Below are 16,625 nucleotides of genomic sequence, written 5' to 3' on the forward strand. Positions count from 1 at the left end.
GAATAATTCATCTTTGTTGAAGCAGTCTGATGAAACTAGCTGGGGATTTCAAAATCTAACATAAAGGCTGAGACACTTAACTTTCAAATTATACTGTTATCTCAAAAACCTCAAATGTCTTATTGTATTTTGCAAGTAATTATGAGTTTCATAATTTTCAGGAGAGGGACAAAAAATAGACTTTATTTATGAGTGAAATTATATATTATTAAACCTCTGCGAGCATACGAAAGTAGTTTGTTTTCTTCAAATACTTTACATATAGGAAAATTTGGGAAACCGAATATCGTAAGAACAATTAATTTTTTCTAAAAGTTTTTATTGCTATAATCTAAAATATATGAAAAATGAGTATCCGACACCCGACTATGACGGAGAGAGAATGGCAGTTTTCGGGCTAAAAAATCACTAAGCGCCAGACTATGACGGAATACCCGTCGAACTGTTGAAACACGGAGGCGAACAGTTGGTAAAGCGTATGCACCAAATTATATGCAAAATATCCACAAGAAAGGCGGTCCCGAAAACCACGCCAATTACCGCGGAGTCAGCCAGCTTAATATTGCGTGCAAAGTTCTATCTAGTATACTGTTCGAAATACTGAAGCGAATAGTCTATAAACTGGTGAGACCTTATCAATGCGACTTGAGACCTATCGTACAGATCTTCACGATACGCTCGATGCTGGAAAATACTTACGATAATAAAATCGACACTCACCATCTTTTCGTCGACTCCAAATCAGCATTTGACAGCGCGGAAAGAAGCTGCTTGTATTCTCCTATGTCTAACGTTGGGTACCACCTCCGTAAGGATTGAGAAAGACCTCTCCGAGCCACTCGAACCTAAACGAGGCTTTAGACAAGGAGAGAGAGAAGATAATTCTAGCAACTGAACTAAACCTTGATGGTACAATCTATTTTGGGAGCTTACAGTTTCTTACGTATGTCGATGATATTGATATAATTGGCCTGAACAAACGCGCTGTGTGTTCTGCCTTCTCGGGATTAAATAAAGAAGCAAAACAAGCGAGTCTTGTGGTAAATGAGATCAAGACGAGGCACTTGCTGTCATACATAAAAGAATCGGCACATTCGCGCCTTAGCAGCCTCGTCACTGTTGACGGATATACATTCGAGACTGTGAAGGATTTCATATATCGTTAGCTTAATGTGAAAATGTGCTAAGTCACTTTTTTTGAAAAATTGTATTTTAATGCAGTTTTAAAACTGAATTCAAAATACATGGATCACATGAAAAAATATTTTAATTTTTAATTTTTACGTGCTGTTTCATATGATGTGTAAATGTGCTAAGTCATCAACTGTTCAAAAAAAAATGTGCTAAGTCAACCAGTCAATAATATCAATCTGAATTACTAGTCATTTCTTTGTGCGCCCATTTTATTTACTTATTTAATTCATTCAGTCTAAAAGTACATGCTTTGTTGTTGTTGTTGTATTAACGATAAAGACACTCCCCGAAGGCTTTGGGCCGATGTTGATGGTCCTTTGCCGCATATAGATCCGGTACATTCCGGTAACAAAGCAATATTCAGGTACTAGTCCGACCATCTCGGGAACAATTTATATGACCACATTAAACCTTCTAGGCCATCCCGTCCTCCCAACCCCCTAGTTCCATGAAAAACTTGGGGTCGCTAGAGTCTCGGCTGTGAATGAAACAGAATTCGCCACGTGCAGGTGAGGTTGACAATTGGGTTAGAGAAGCTATATATTGCGCTGGGAACCCCTTGAGAGAGTTGCCTACACAACCCCTTTAAATTGGATTCACCCAATTGAGACATACCTTTGGTGTTTGATAAATGCTTTGCGCTGACCATAATCTACTTCAATTCTTACATGTCGATAACTACATATTTTTTTACTGACTAGTTAAAAATAGAAAACAATTCAAGTTTAAACTTATATAAGCTGTTATAAAAATTAAGAACACTACTGAATCGATTTGCTAGATGTATAGTCCTAGTTATAGGTTCATTCATAGCATAATTCGTTTTATTAGTTATTTAGATAAATAATCTATTATGCCGAAGATCACGCATTGGAATATATGGAATGAACAAATCTATATATATAACAAGTAAGGAAGGCTAAGTTCGGGTGTAACCGAACATTACATACTCAGTTGAGAGCTGTGGAGACAAAGTAAGGGAAAATCACCATGTTGTAAAAAGAACCTAGGGTAACCCTGGAATGTGTTTGTATGACATGTGTATCAAATGGAAGGTATTAAAGAGTATTTTAAGAGGAAGTGGGCCATAGTTCTATAGATGGACGCCATTTAGGCATATCGCCATAAAGGTGGACCAGGCCTGACTCTAGAATTTGTTTGTACGATATGGGTATCAAATGAAATGTGTTAATGATAATTTTAAAAGGGAGTGGGCCTAAGTTCTATAGGTGGACGCCTTTTTGAGATATCGCCATAAAGGTGGACCAGGGGTGACTCTAGAATTTATTTTGTACGATATGGGTATCAAATGAAAGGTATTAATGAGTATTTTAAAAGGGCGTGGGCCTAAGTTCTATAGATGGACGCCTTTTCGAGATATCGCCATAAAGATGGACCAGGGGTGACTCTGAATTTGTTTGTACGATATGAGTATCAATTGAAAGGTGTTAATGAGTATTTTAAGAGGGCGTTGGCCTTAGTTCTATATGTGGACGTCTTTTCGAGATATCGCCATAAAGGTGGACCAGGGGTGACTCTAGAATTTGTTTGTACTATATGGGTATCAAATGAAAGGTGTTAATGAGTATTTTAAAAGGGAGAGGGCCTTAGTTCTATAGGTGGACGCCTTTTCGAGATATCGCAATAAAGGTGGACCAGGTTTGACTCTAGAATGCGGTTGTACAATAGGGGTATCAAACGAAAGGTGTTAATAAGTGTTTTAAAAGGGAGTGGGCCTTAGTTCTATGGGTGGACGCCTTTTCGGGATATCGCCATAAACGTGGACCAGAGGTGACTCTAGAATGCGTTTGTACAATATGGGTATCAAATGAAAGGTGTTACTGAGTATTTTAAAAGGGCGTGGGCCTTAGTTCTATAGGTGGAAGCCTTTTCGAGATATCGCCATAAAGGTGGACCAGGGGTGACTCTAGAATTTGTTTGTACAATATGGGTATCAAATGAAAGGTGTTAATGAGTATTTTAAAAGGGAGTGGGCCTTAGTTCTATAGGTGGATGCCTTTTCGAGATATCGCCATTAAGGTGGGCCAGGGGTGACTCTAGAATTTTTTTGTACGATATGGGTATCAAATGAAAGATGTTAATGAGTATTTGAAAAAAAAGTGGGCCTTAGTTCTATATGTGGACGCCTTTTCGAGATATCGTCATAAACGTGGACCAGGGGTGACTCTAGAATATGTTTGTACGATATGGGTACCAAATTAAAGGTATTAATGAGGGTTTTAAAAGGGAGTGGCCCTTAGTTGTATATGTGAAGGCGTTTTCGAGATATCGACCAAAATGTGGACCAGGGTGATCCAGAACATCATCTGTCGGGTACCGCTAATTTATTTATATATGTAATACCACGAACAGTATTCCTTCCAAGATTCCAAGGGCTTTTGATTTCGCCCTGCAAAACTTTTTCATTTTCTTCTACTTAATATGTTAGGTGTCACACCCATTTTACCAAGTTTTTTCTAAAGTAATATTTTGCGTCAATAGACCAATACAATTACCATGTTTCATCCCTTTTTTCGTATTTGGTATATAATTATGGCATTTTTTTCATTTTTCGTATCGATATCGAAAAAGTAGGCGTGGTGATAGTCGGATTTCGGCCATTTTTTACACCAATACAAAGTGAGTTCAGATAAGTACGTGAACTGAGTTTAGTAAGGATATATAGATTTTTGCTCAAGTTATCGTGTTAACGGCCGAGCGGAAGGACAGACTGTCGACTGTGTATAAAAACTGGGCGTGGCTTCAACCGATTTCGCCCTTTTTCACAGAAAACAGTTATCGTCCTAGAATCTAAGCCTCTACCAAATTTCACAAGGATTAGTAAATTTTTGTTCGACTTATGGTATTAAAAGTATCCTAGACAAATTAAACGAAAAAGGGCGGAGCCACGCCCATTTTCAAATTTTTTTTATTTTTGTATTTTGTTGCAACATATCATTACTGGAGTTGAATGTTGACATAATTTACTTATATACTGTAAAGATATTAACTTTTCTTTTAAAATTTGAATTAAAAAAATTTTTTTTTAAAAAGTGGGCGTGGTCGTTCTCCGATTTTGCTAATTTTTATTAAGCAGACATATAGTAATAAGAGTAACGTTCCTGCCAAATTTCATCATGATATCTTCAACGACTGCGAAATTACAGTTTGCAAAACTTCTAAATTACCTTCTTTTAAAAGTGGGCGGTGCCACACCCATTGTCCAAAATTTTACTAATTTTCTATTCTGCGAGTTCAACTCACCTACCCAGTTTCATCGCTTAATCCGTATTTGGTAATGAATTATCGCACTTATTCGATTTTTCGAAATTTTCGATATCGAAAAAGTGGGCGTGGTTATTGTCCGATATCGTTCATTTTAAATAGCGATCTGAGATGAGTGCCCAGGAACCTACATACCAAATTTCATCAAGATAACTCAAAATTTACTCAAGTTATCGTGTTAACGGACAGACGGACGGACGGACGGACATGGCTCAATCGATTTTTTTTTCGATACTGATGATTTTGATATATGGAAGTCTATATCTATCTCGATTCTTTTATACCTGTACAACCAACCGTTATCCAATCAAAGTTAATATACTCTGTGAGCTCTGCTCAACTGAGTATAAAAATGGTGTGAAAAATTTATAGTAATTCATCAATTGAGAACGGCAGGACCGATTTGGCTAAAATTTTTTTCAGTTCTTCGTAATTGCTAGGAGAAGGTTTTTACGAAAGAAAATTTTGGGAAAACCTTGCGAAAAAGTCGGAAAATTGGAGAAATCGAAAATTGAGAACGGCAGGACCGATTTGGCAAAAATTTTTTTTCAGTTCTTCGTAATTGCTAGGAGAGGGTTTTTAGGAAAGAAAATTTTGTGGAAACCCTGCGGAAAAGTCGGAAAATTGAGAACGGCAGGACCGATTTGTCTCAAATTTTTTTTCAGTTATTCGTAATTGCTAGGAGGTTTTTACGAAAGAAAATTTTGGGAAAACTCTGAGGAAAAGTCGGAAAATTGGAGAAATCGAAAATTGAGAACGGCTGGACCAATTTGGCTCGAATATTTTTTCAGTTCTTCGTAATTGCTAGGAGAAGGTTTTTACGAAAGAAAATTTTGGGAAAACCCTGCGGAAAAGTCGGAAAATTGGAGAAATCGAAAATTAAGAACGGGAAGACCGATTTGGCTCAAATAACAAAGTTTAAACAGATAAATAACAGATGGTGCGGTGTTTCTGTAAGTTTCGGATAATTGTGAAATTCGTTGTGATAAAATTGCATTTTGAGAGGAGAAATTAACGAGATAAATAACAGATGGCGCTGTGCTTAGGTTGAGCGTAATTTGACAGGTGCACTATTTTTCTGATTTCGGATAGTCATATATCGCGTACCACATCCACAAACGGTACAAGCAGTACGATCAATTGAAATTCCATTGCGATATTTATCAATTCGATTATTTTTCAAGAAAATAAGTTTACGCTTAAAAAGTGAGGTCATCTTCTAGAACTGCGGGCATATATTGCGATACATTCATCCGTAAGTATTTTTTTTTAAGAATTTTCTTTTTAATAGGATTAGGCAAAAATTACTTTATTGCATTTTAGCTAGAGTTATTTTCTTAACTAATGCCTCCTATTAGACGATCAAACCTTGGACGACGTACACGCCGTGCAATAATTAGTCAGAATGTCCGCGATAATCAAACGCAAGAGGAACGTGCAGAAGAAAATGAATGGAGACGTGCCCATGTTGCACAAGTTCGCGCTGCACAATCACCAAAACAAATTCAACAAAATGTTTTTAGAACACCAGTCATAAATATAGGCTTGAATCGCGCTGCTTTCGAATGCGATTCCGCAATAGCCTACAAAGATCTTCGCTGCGTTGATATCGGCTCATTGTCTGTCGTATGCCAGCATTGCAATGCTTTGAAGTTTCAATCAGAAACCCCCGGCTTATGCTGCGCTGGTGGAAAAGTAAAATTACCCGTCAGAGCCATTGTATTCGTTACTCTATGGAAATACAATCCAATCAAAACATTTTCTAGAGAATACACAAAAATATAATAGATGCTTTCAAATGACATCATTTGGAGCCCAAGTTGTTGATGTACCCGGCTACAATCCCACTTTTAAGGTAATGATGTCCCATTATTATCAAAATGAACAATTATTGTTATATTTTTTCGAAATTGCTTCCAAACATTCAGATTCAAGGGCAAATTCACCATCGAGCGGGCGCTTTGTTACCACTACCGAACGAAGATCATAAGTTCCTTCAGATCTTTTTCGTTGGTGATTCGGCAATTACTGCTGCTAAACGTGAAATGATCGAACAATTACAAAATCTTCTGCGTGCTCATGCCCGTTGATGTTCTGTCGTGGAGAGGATGGATATCACTTCAATATAAAGATGGTTAATCCATCGATAGGTTTGTTTACAAGTCATCACTTCTATTTTATTTTGCAACCAAGTTCGAATTCATAATTCAGCAGAAGAAACGAATAAGAAGGTCAACTCAATGAATTTTTATACGTATCGTTTGATGATTCGGCGCGATGTTGACAATCATCTGTTGAGATATCGCCAGTTGTTTCAACAGTACTGCGTTGACATGTACGTATGTACGTCAAGGTCGAAACGGAGCGCCTCAATTTCATTCGTTTCAATCAGCCCAAGTTACGATCAGATGAATACACACACTTTCGTGATGCCATGGATACTGAAGGAGACGCAACCAACATCGGTTCTTTGACCATTCTTTCAGCTACTTACGTTGGAAGCCCGAGCCACATGCATGAGTACGCTCAGGATGCCATGACGTATGTTCAGAATTACGGACGGCCGGATTTATTCATCACGTTCACTTGCAATCCGAAATGGCCTGAAATTACGAATCTCTTGCTGACAGGACAAACATCCAGCGATCGACATGAAATCATTGTACGAGTGTTCAGACAAAAGATCAAAGTAGTCATGGATTACATCGTTAAGAATAAGGTTTTTGGCATAATCCGTTGTTGGATGTACTCGGTTGAATGGCAGAAGCGTGGCTTAACACGACACGATCCATCCAGATGATATTGATTCGATCATTTCGGCCGAAATACGAGACCCAGAAACTGATCCGGAGCTGTATTCCATTGTGACAACGTACATGATCCGTGGGCCTTGCGGAGTCCACAACCCAGACTCGCTGTGCATGGAAAACGGAAATTGCACAAAACGTTTCCCCCGTCTCTTGGTGGCTGACACATTCTCTGGAATCGACAGATATCCATTGTATCGGCGTCGTTCTCCAGATGGCAATGGCAGATCAATCGTGATGAAAGTGAAAGGAAACAATGTCATCGTCGATAACCGCTGGATCGTTCCATATTGTCCGCTTTTGTCGAAAACGTTCTCAACTCACTGCAATGTTGAGTACTGCAATTCCATTAAATCCATCAAATACCTTTGCAAATACGTGAACAAAGGGAGCGACATGGCGGTATTTGGAATTGTTGAACCGAATGCAAACGACGAGATAACGAAATTTCAACTTGGACGTTACGTGAGTTGTAACGAGGCAATTTGGCGGCTGTTTTCGTTTCGGATTCATGAACGTCACCCGACTGTGGTACATTTGGCAGTCAACTTGGAGAACGGCCAGCGAGTCTACTTTACGGACGCAAATGCAGCGCAAAGAGCAGAACAACCTCCAGTTTCAACGTTGACAAATTTCTTTTCGACATGCGAAAGCGATCCGTTCGCAAGGACTTTACTATATTTGGAAATGCCACGCTATTATACATTTAGCGTTGCATCAAAGAGGTTTCAACGCCGGAAAAAAGGTAATGTTGTTGCTGGCTTTACTGATGTCTATTCCACCGATGCTCTCGGACGAACATACACAGTTCATCCACGCCAAGACGAATGCTTCTATCTTCGCTTGCTTTTGGTTAACATCACAGGCCCTACATCATTCGATTCGCTGCGTACTGTGGATGGTGTGCTATGCGCCACTTTTCGAGAGACTTGCCAACGTTTGAGTTTGCTTGAAAACGATACACATTGGGACTCCACTCCCGCCGATACAACTGTTTCTTCGCCAGCGAATCAAATTCGTACATTGTTTGCGATCATCATAGCCGCATGTCATCCATCGAACCCGACCGAATTGTGGGACAAATATAAGGACGCAGATTTCGCATGACAACTTTGAATTTCGATCTTCAAATTAATGACGAGTTGCGCAACGAAGCATTTGTTCTGATTGAAGACATGTGCATCCTCATGTGCGCCAGTCTGGTGTCGACATTGGGAATGCCAGCGCCAAATCGTTCGATAAACGATGCATTCAATCGGGAACTGCAACGGGAGCAAGACTATGATCGAGATGAGCTGGCCGAAAGAGTCCGAACAAATGTGCAGCTGTTGAATGCAGAGCAGAAGAACGTGTACCATTCCCTGATGAAGGCTTTTGACGATGAAACGGGAGGAATTTACTTTCTCGATGCTCCCGGTGGACAGGAAAAACATTCGTCATTTCTTTGATTCTGGCTACAATTCGGGCAAGATCTCAAATTGCGTTGGCTGTTGCTTCCTCTGGCGTTGCTGCCGCATTGTTGGAAGGCGGTCGAACTGCATATTCAGATTTAAAACTGCCGATGAATCTACTCACGGTAGACAAGCCAACGTGCACAATGACCAAGAATTCAGCGACAGCGAAATTGATGCGAGAAAGCAAAATCATCATTTGGGATGAATGCACGATGTCGCATAAACAAGCTTTTGAGGCAGTTGACCGAACGATGAAGGATTTACGAGGTGATTCGAGACAATTTGGTGGGGATATGATATTGATCTCAGGAGATTTTCGCCAAACGCTACCTGTCATCCCGAAATCTACTGCTGCCGATGAACTTAATGCATCCCTGAAATCGTCGTCTTTGTGGCGGCATTTCAAGAAGTTGAAATTGACCTCGAACATGAGAGTTGCGTTGCAGAACGACTCATCGGATCTTGAATTCTCGAGACAACTGCTGGCGCTTGGCAATGGCCAAATCCCTGTTGATGTTTCCACTGGCTTAATATCGTTCCCGGCAAATTTTTGCGAGTTCATATCGTCGAAAGAAGAACTCATCACCAAAGTGTTCCCCGGCATTGCACAAAATTATAAAAATATCGATTGGATTAGTGAACGGGCAATACTTGCAGCGAAGAATAAGGACGTCGATAGCTTGAATTTGATTATTCAAAGTCAAATAGCTGGAGAACTGCATTCGTAGAAATCCGTTGACAGCGTGCCCGACGAGGGTGAAGCGACAAACTATCGGACAAAATTTTTGAACTCGCTTGATGTGCCAAGAACTCCGCCGCATAATTTACAGTTGAAAGGGGGATCGATCATAATCATGTTGCGGAATCTGAATCATCCGAAATTGTGCAACGTTACGGGGTTGTCCGTCAAGAAACTGATGAACAATGTGATTAAAGCTACGATCATTAAGGGCAAATTCAAGGGATCCCACGAATTCCGATTATTCCATATGATTTTCCATTCCAATTCAAGCGGATTCAGTTTCCCATTCGGTTGGCTTTTGCGATGACAATCAATAAATCGCAAGGCCAATCGTTGGAAGTCTGTGGGATTGATCTCGAATTTCCCTGTTTTTCGCACGGTCAGCTGTACGTTGCCTGTTCGCGTGTTGGGAAACCGTCTTCTTTGTTTGTTTTTGCGCCGGAAAACAATACAAAAAACATTGTTCATCATATGGCTCTGTACTGATTTCGATATCATTGAAATGTGAACTATTTGTGTTTTATTATCCTTGAAGTTTATCTGAAGGCGTTAAATTGGGGGGTGCCACATGAAAAGGGAAAGGAAAAGGGGGAAAAAGGGAAGAGAAAGTGAAATGAATAGGAGGGGGAAAGAGAAAGGAAAAATAAAGAAATATTTAAAGGAGGAAAGTGGGAGAAAGCGAACGGAGAGGTAAAGCTTGAGATAGGAAGCGAAGTGCGCAATTTTTTATAGGGGCTTCTAAATGACAAATGCTACCGTTTCCAGGAAAAGTTTGTAAAGCAGTGGAAGGAATATTACCGGGCAGGATAACATCTGCCGGGCCAGCTAGTTAGATATAAATCAGAGTAATTCGTGCTAAAGTTAAGCATGAGTGAGATTAAAGTTCTTCAAAGCCTGAAGACCAAGCAATTGCTTGCTGGTATATGATGGGAGGCCGTCTGGTCAGTGAAGCATACGTAAAGCAATTTTTGTAAACATTTTTTGAACTCTATCAATTTTATAGGAGTTAGATTCATGGAAAGGATTCCATATTATTGCGCAATTTTCAAGACCACTTCTGACCAAGGATATATAAAGTGCCTTCAACGTCATAGGGTCCTTAAAGTCACTGGTGTTACATCTACTGAAGCCAAACATTGCAACAAATTTTGAAACAATGAAGCCAATGTGACTAGAAAAAGAGAGTTTAGAGTCAAAAACGACACCCAAGTGTGTACCCTCTGGACAACGATTAAGAGATTTAGCATTTAGTTCGTAGATAAAGTATGCGGCAGTTTTTTTTTTTACTCAGTTGAGCAGAGCTCACAGAGTATATTAACTTTGATTGGATAACGGTTGGTTGTACAGATATAAAGGAATCGAGATAGATATAGATATATCATCAGGATCGAAAAAAAATTTGATTGAGCCATGTCCGTACGTCAGTCCGTCCGTTAACACGACAACTTGAGTAAATTTTGAGCTATCTTGATGAAATTTGGTACGTAGGTTTCTGAGCACTCAACTCAGATCGCTATTTAAAATGAATATTATCGGACTATAACCACGCCCACTTTTTCGATATCGAAAATTACGAAAAACCGAAAAAGTGCGATAATTCATTACCAAAGACGGATAAAGCGATGAAACTTGGTAGGTGAGTTGAACTTATGACGCGGAATAGAAAATTAGTAAAATTTTGGACAATGGGCGTGGCACCGCCCACTTTTAAAATAAGGTAATTTAAAATTTTGCAAGCTATAATTTGGCAGTCGTTGAAGATATCATGATGAAATTTGGCAGGAACGTTACTCCTATTACTATATGTATGCTTCATAAAAATTAGCAAAATCGGAGAACGACTACGCCCACTTTTAAAAACAGATTTTTTTAAAGTCAAATTTTAACAAAAAATTTTATATCTTTACAGTATATAAGTAAATTATGTCAACAATCAACTCCAGTAATGATATGGTGCAACAAAATGCAAAAATAAAAGAAAATTTCAAAATGGGCGTGGCTCTGCCCTTTTTCATTTAATTTGTCTAGGATACTTTTAATGCCATAAGTCGAACAAAAATTTACCAATCCTTGTGAAATTTGGTATGGGCTTAGATTCTGGGACGATAACTTATATCTGTGAAAAAGGGCGAAATCGGTTGAAGCCACGCCCAGTTTTTATACACAGTCGACCGTCTGTCCTTCCGCTCGGCCGTTAACACGTTAACTTGAGCAAATATCTTTACTAAACTCAGTTCACGTTCTTATCTGAACTCACCTTGTATTGGTATAAAATATGGCCGAAATCCGACTATGACCACGCCCACTTTTTCGATATCGAAAGGGATAAAACATGGTATTTGGATTGGTTTATTGACGCAATAACTTTAGAAAAAACTTTGTAAAATGGGTGTGACACCTACCATATTAAGTAGAATGAAATGAAAAAGTTCTGCAGGGCGAAAGAAACAACCCTTGAAATCTTGGCACGAATACTGTTCGTGGTATTATATATATAAATAAATTATCGGTATATAATAGATCACCCTGGTGCACATTTTGGTCGATATATGGAAAACGCCTTCACATATACAACTACCACCACTCCATTTTAAAATCCATTTTTAATACCATTAATTTGATACCCATATCGTACAAACGCATTCTAGAGTCACCCCTGGTCCACCTTTATGGCGATATCTCGAAAAGGCGTCCGCCTATAGAACTAAGGCCCACTCCCTTTTAAAATGCTCATTAACCCCTTTCATCTGATACCCATATCGTACAAACAAATTCTAGGGTCACCCCTGGTCCACCTTTATGGCGATATTTCTAAACGGCGTCCACCTATAGAACTAAGCCCCACACCCTTTTAAAATACTCATTAACACCTTTCGTTTGATACCCATATTGTACAAACACATTCTAGAGTCACCCCTGGTCCACTTTTATGCCGATATCTCGAAAAGGCGACCACCTATACAACTACCACCACTCCCTTTTAAAACCCTCATTAATACCTTTAATTTGATACCCATATCGTACAAACACATTCTGGTGTCACCCCTGGTCCACTTTTATGGCGATATCTCGAAAAGGCGTCCACCTATAGAACTAAGCCCCACGCCCTTTTAAAATACTCATTAACACCTTTCGTTTGATACCCATATTGTACAAACACATTCTGGTGTCACCCCTGGTCCACCTTTTTGCCGATATCTCGAAAAGGCGACCACCTATACAACTACCACCACTCTCTTTTAAAACCCTAATTAATACCTTTAATTTGATACCTATATCGTACAAACACATTCTAGGGTCACCCCTGGTTGACCTTTATGGCGATATCTCGAAAAGGCGACCACCTATACAACTACCACCACTCCCTTTTAAAATCCTCATTAATACCTTTAATTTGATACCCATATCGTAAAAACACATTCTAGAGTCACCCCTGGTCGACCTTTATGGCGATATCTCGAAAAGCCGACTACCTATACAACTACCACCACTCCCTTTAAAAACCCTCATTAATACCTTTAATTTGATACCCATATCGTACAAACACATTCTGGTGTCACCCCTGGTCCACTTTTATGGCGATATCTCGAAAAGGCGTCCACCTATAAAACTAAGGCCCACTCCCTTTTAAAATACTCATTAACACCTTTCGTTTGATACCCATATTGTACAAACACATTCTAGAGTCACCCCTGGTCCACTTTTATGCCGATATCTCGAAAAGGCGACCACCTATACAACTACCACCACTCCCTTTTAAAACCCTCATTAATACCTTTAATTTGATACCCATATCGTACAAACACATTCTGGTGTCACCCCTGGTCCACTTTTATGGCGATATCTCGAAAAGGCGTCCACCTATAGAACTAAGCCCCACGCCCTTTTAAAATACTCATTAACACCTTCCGTTTGATACCCATATTGTACAAACGCATTCTAGAGTCACTCCTGGTCCACCTTTATGGCGATATTTCGAAAAGGCGTCCACCTATAAAACTAAGGCCCACTCCCTTTTAAAATACTCATTAACACCTTTCGTTTGATACCCATATTGTACAAACGCATTCTAGAGTCACCCCTGGTCCACCTTTTTGCCGATATCTCGAAAAGGCGACCACCTATACAACTACCACCACTCTCTTTTAAAACCCTAATTAATATGCTGTTTCATTTGGAGGCCGTACCATGCCTGCCATATAGACCGACTTGAGCGTATTCAAAAAATATTTTTGCGATTTGCCCTCCGGTCTTTGCGTTTTCAGGACCCTGTTCCAACATACAGTTCTAGGTGTCTTTTAATTAACCTTAAATCTTTAGTGAGTAGAAGATCAATGCTTTCATTGACATTTTTATATGATATCATCAATGGGACGGTTGACTTGCCCTATCTTTTATAACGTATACGGTTCAATGTACCATCGCGAACCCTTCGATGTCACAATTTTTTCTGGTTAGATAGATTTAGAACAACTTATGCTTCCAATTCTCCAATTGCTAGGGCAATGAGGGAGTTTAATTTTCTATATTCTATAGATATTGATTTTGCATTAAATAAATTTAGGTTTAAACTGCTATTGAATGAAATTATTTGAATATTTTATATTTAATAGTTAAGATATATTAGTAAATAATCTGTAAGGAGGTTCTGATTGTCCTAGACTATAATATGAATAAATAAATAAATACCTTTAATTTGATACCCATATCGTACAAACACATTCTAGAGTCACCTCTGGTCCACCTTTATGGCGATATCTCGAAAAGGCGTCCGCCTATAGAACTAAGCCCTACGCCCTTTTAAAATACTCATTAGCACCTTTCGTTTGATACCCATACTGTACAAACGCATTCTAGAGTCACCCCTGGTCCACCTTTATGCCATATTTCGAAAAGGCGACCACCTATACAACTACCACCACTCCCTTTTAAAACCCTCATTAGTACCTTTAATTTGATACCCATATCGTAAAAACACATTCTAGAGTCACCCCAGGTCGACCTTTATGGCGATATCCCTAAATGGCGTCCACCTATAGAACTAAGCCCCACTCCCTTTTAAAATACTGATTAAAACCTTTTGTTTGATACCCATGTTGTACAATGTGCATTCTAGAGTCACCCCTGGTCCACCTTTATGCCGATATCTCGAAAAGGCGACCACCTATACAACTACCACCACTCCCTTTTAAAACCCTCATTAATACCTTTAATTTGATACCCATATCGTAAAAAAACATTCTAGAGTCACCCCTGGTCGACCTTTATGGCGATATCCCTAAATGGCGTCCACCTATAGAACTAAGCCCCACTTCCTTTTAAAATACTCATTAACACCTTTTGTTTGATACCCATATTGTACAATGTGCATTCTAGAGCCACCCCTGGTCCACCTTTATGGCGATATCTCGAAAAGGCGTCCACCTATATAACTAAGGCCCACTCCCTTTTAAAATACTCATTAACACCTTTCGTTTGATACCCATACTGTACAAACGCATTCTAGAGTCACCCCTGGTCCACCTTTATGCCATATTTCGAAAAGGCGACCACCTATACAACTACCACCACTCCCTTTTAAAACCCTCATTAGTACCTTTAATTTGATACCCATATCGTAAAAACACATTCTAGAGTCACCCCAGGTCGACCTTTATGGCGATAACCCTAAATGGAGTCCACCTATAGAACTAAGCCCCACTCCCTTTTAAAATACTCATTAACACCTTTTGTTTGATACCCATATCGTACTAACAAATTCGAGGGTTACCCCTGGTCCATGTTTATGGCGATATCTCGAAAAGGCGACCACCTATACAACTACCACCACTCCCTTTTAAAACCCTCATTAATACCTTTAATTTGACACCCATATCGTAAAAACACATTCTAGAGTCACCCTTGGTCGACCTTTATAGCGATATCCCTAAATGGCGTCCACCTATAGAACTAAGCCCCACTCCGTGTAAAATACTCATTAACACCTTTTGTTTGATACCCATATCGTACTAACAAATTCGAGGGTTACCCCTGGTCCACGTTTATGGCGATATCTCGAAAAGGCGACCACCTATACAGCTACCACCACTCCCTTTTAAAACCCTCATTAATACCTTTAATTTGATACCCATATCGTAAAAACACATTCTAGAGTCACCCCTGGTCGACCTTTATGGCGATATCCCTAAATGGCGTCCACCTATAGAACTAAGCCCCACTCCCTTTTAAAATACTGATTAAAACCTTTTGTTTGATACCCATGTTGTACAATGTGCATTCTAGAGTCACCCCTGGTCCACCTTTATGCCGATATCTCGAAAAGGCGACCACCTATACAACTACCACCACTCCCTTTTAAAACCCTCATTAATACCTTTAATTTGATACCCATATCGTAAAAAAACATTCTAGAGTCACCCCTGGTCGACCTTTATGGCGATATCCCTAAATGGCGTCCACCTATAGAACTAAGCCCCACTTCCTTTTAAAATACTCATTAACACCTTTTGTTTGATACCCATATTGTACAATGTGCATTCTAGAGCCACCCCTGGTCCACCTTTATGCCGATAACTCGAAAAGGCGACCACCTATACAACTACCACCACTCCCTTTTAAAACCCTCATTAATACCTTTAATTTGATACCCATATCGTACAAACAAAGTCTAGAGTAAACCCTGATCCACCATTATGGCGATATCCCTATGGCGTCCACCTATAGAACTATGGCCACTCCCTCATAAAATACTCTTTAATACCTTACATTTGATACACTTGTCATACAAACAAATTCGAGGGTTACCCTCGGTTCATTTTCCTACATGGTTATTTTCCCTTATGTTGTCACCATAGCTCTCAACTGAGTATGTATGTAAACTTAACCTTCCTTACTTGTTTTTTTGGATTTTGGATTAAGACACAACACAGCATTTGTTTGAATTTAAAAATAAATTATTGTCTGCGCAGCATCCGGCAAAAGAGTCCAGATCAGAACCATTACAAATATCTAGTTTGAGAAATAAATAGTATTTTTTGTGAAATATATAGTTTTAGTGCTTTACTTCAATCATTAAGTTTAGGAGTGATGGGAAAACATATTGAGTAAAAAGTACTAAGTCAGGAATAAAAATTTTTTTATGAG

This window comes from Eurosta solidaginis, chromosome 5, assembly GCF_040869045.1.
Source record: "Eurosta solidaginis isolate ZX-2024a chromosome 5, ASM4086904v1, whole genome shotgun sequence".
Classification (NCBI taxonomy): Eukaryota; Metazoa; Arthropoda; class Insecta; order Diptera; family Tephritidae; genus Eurosta; species Eurosta solidaginis.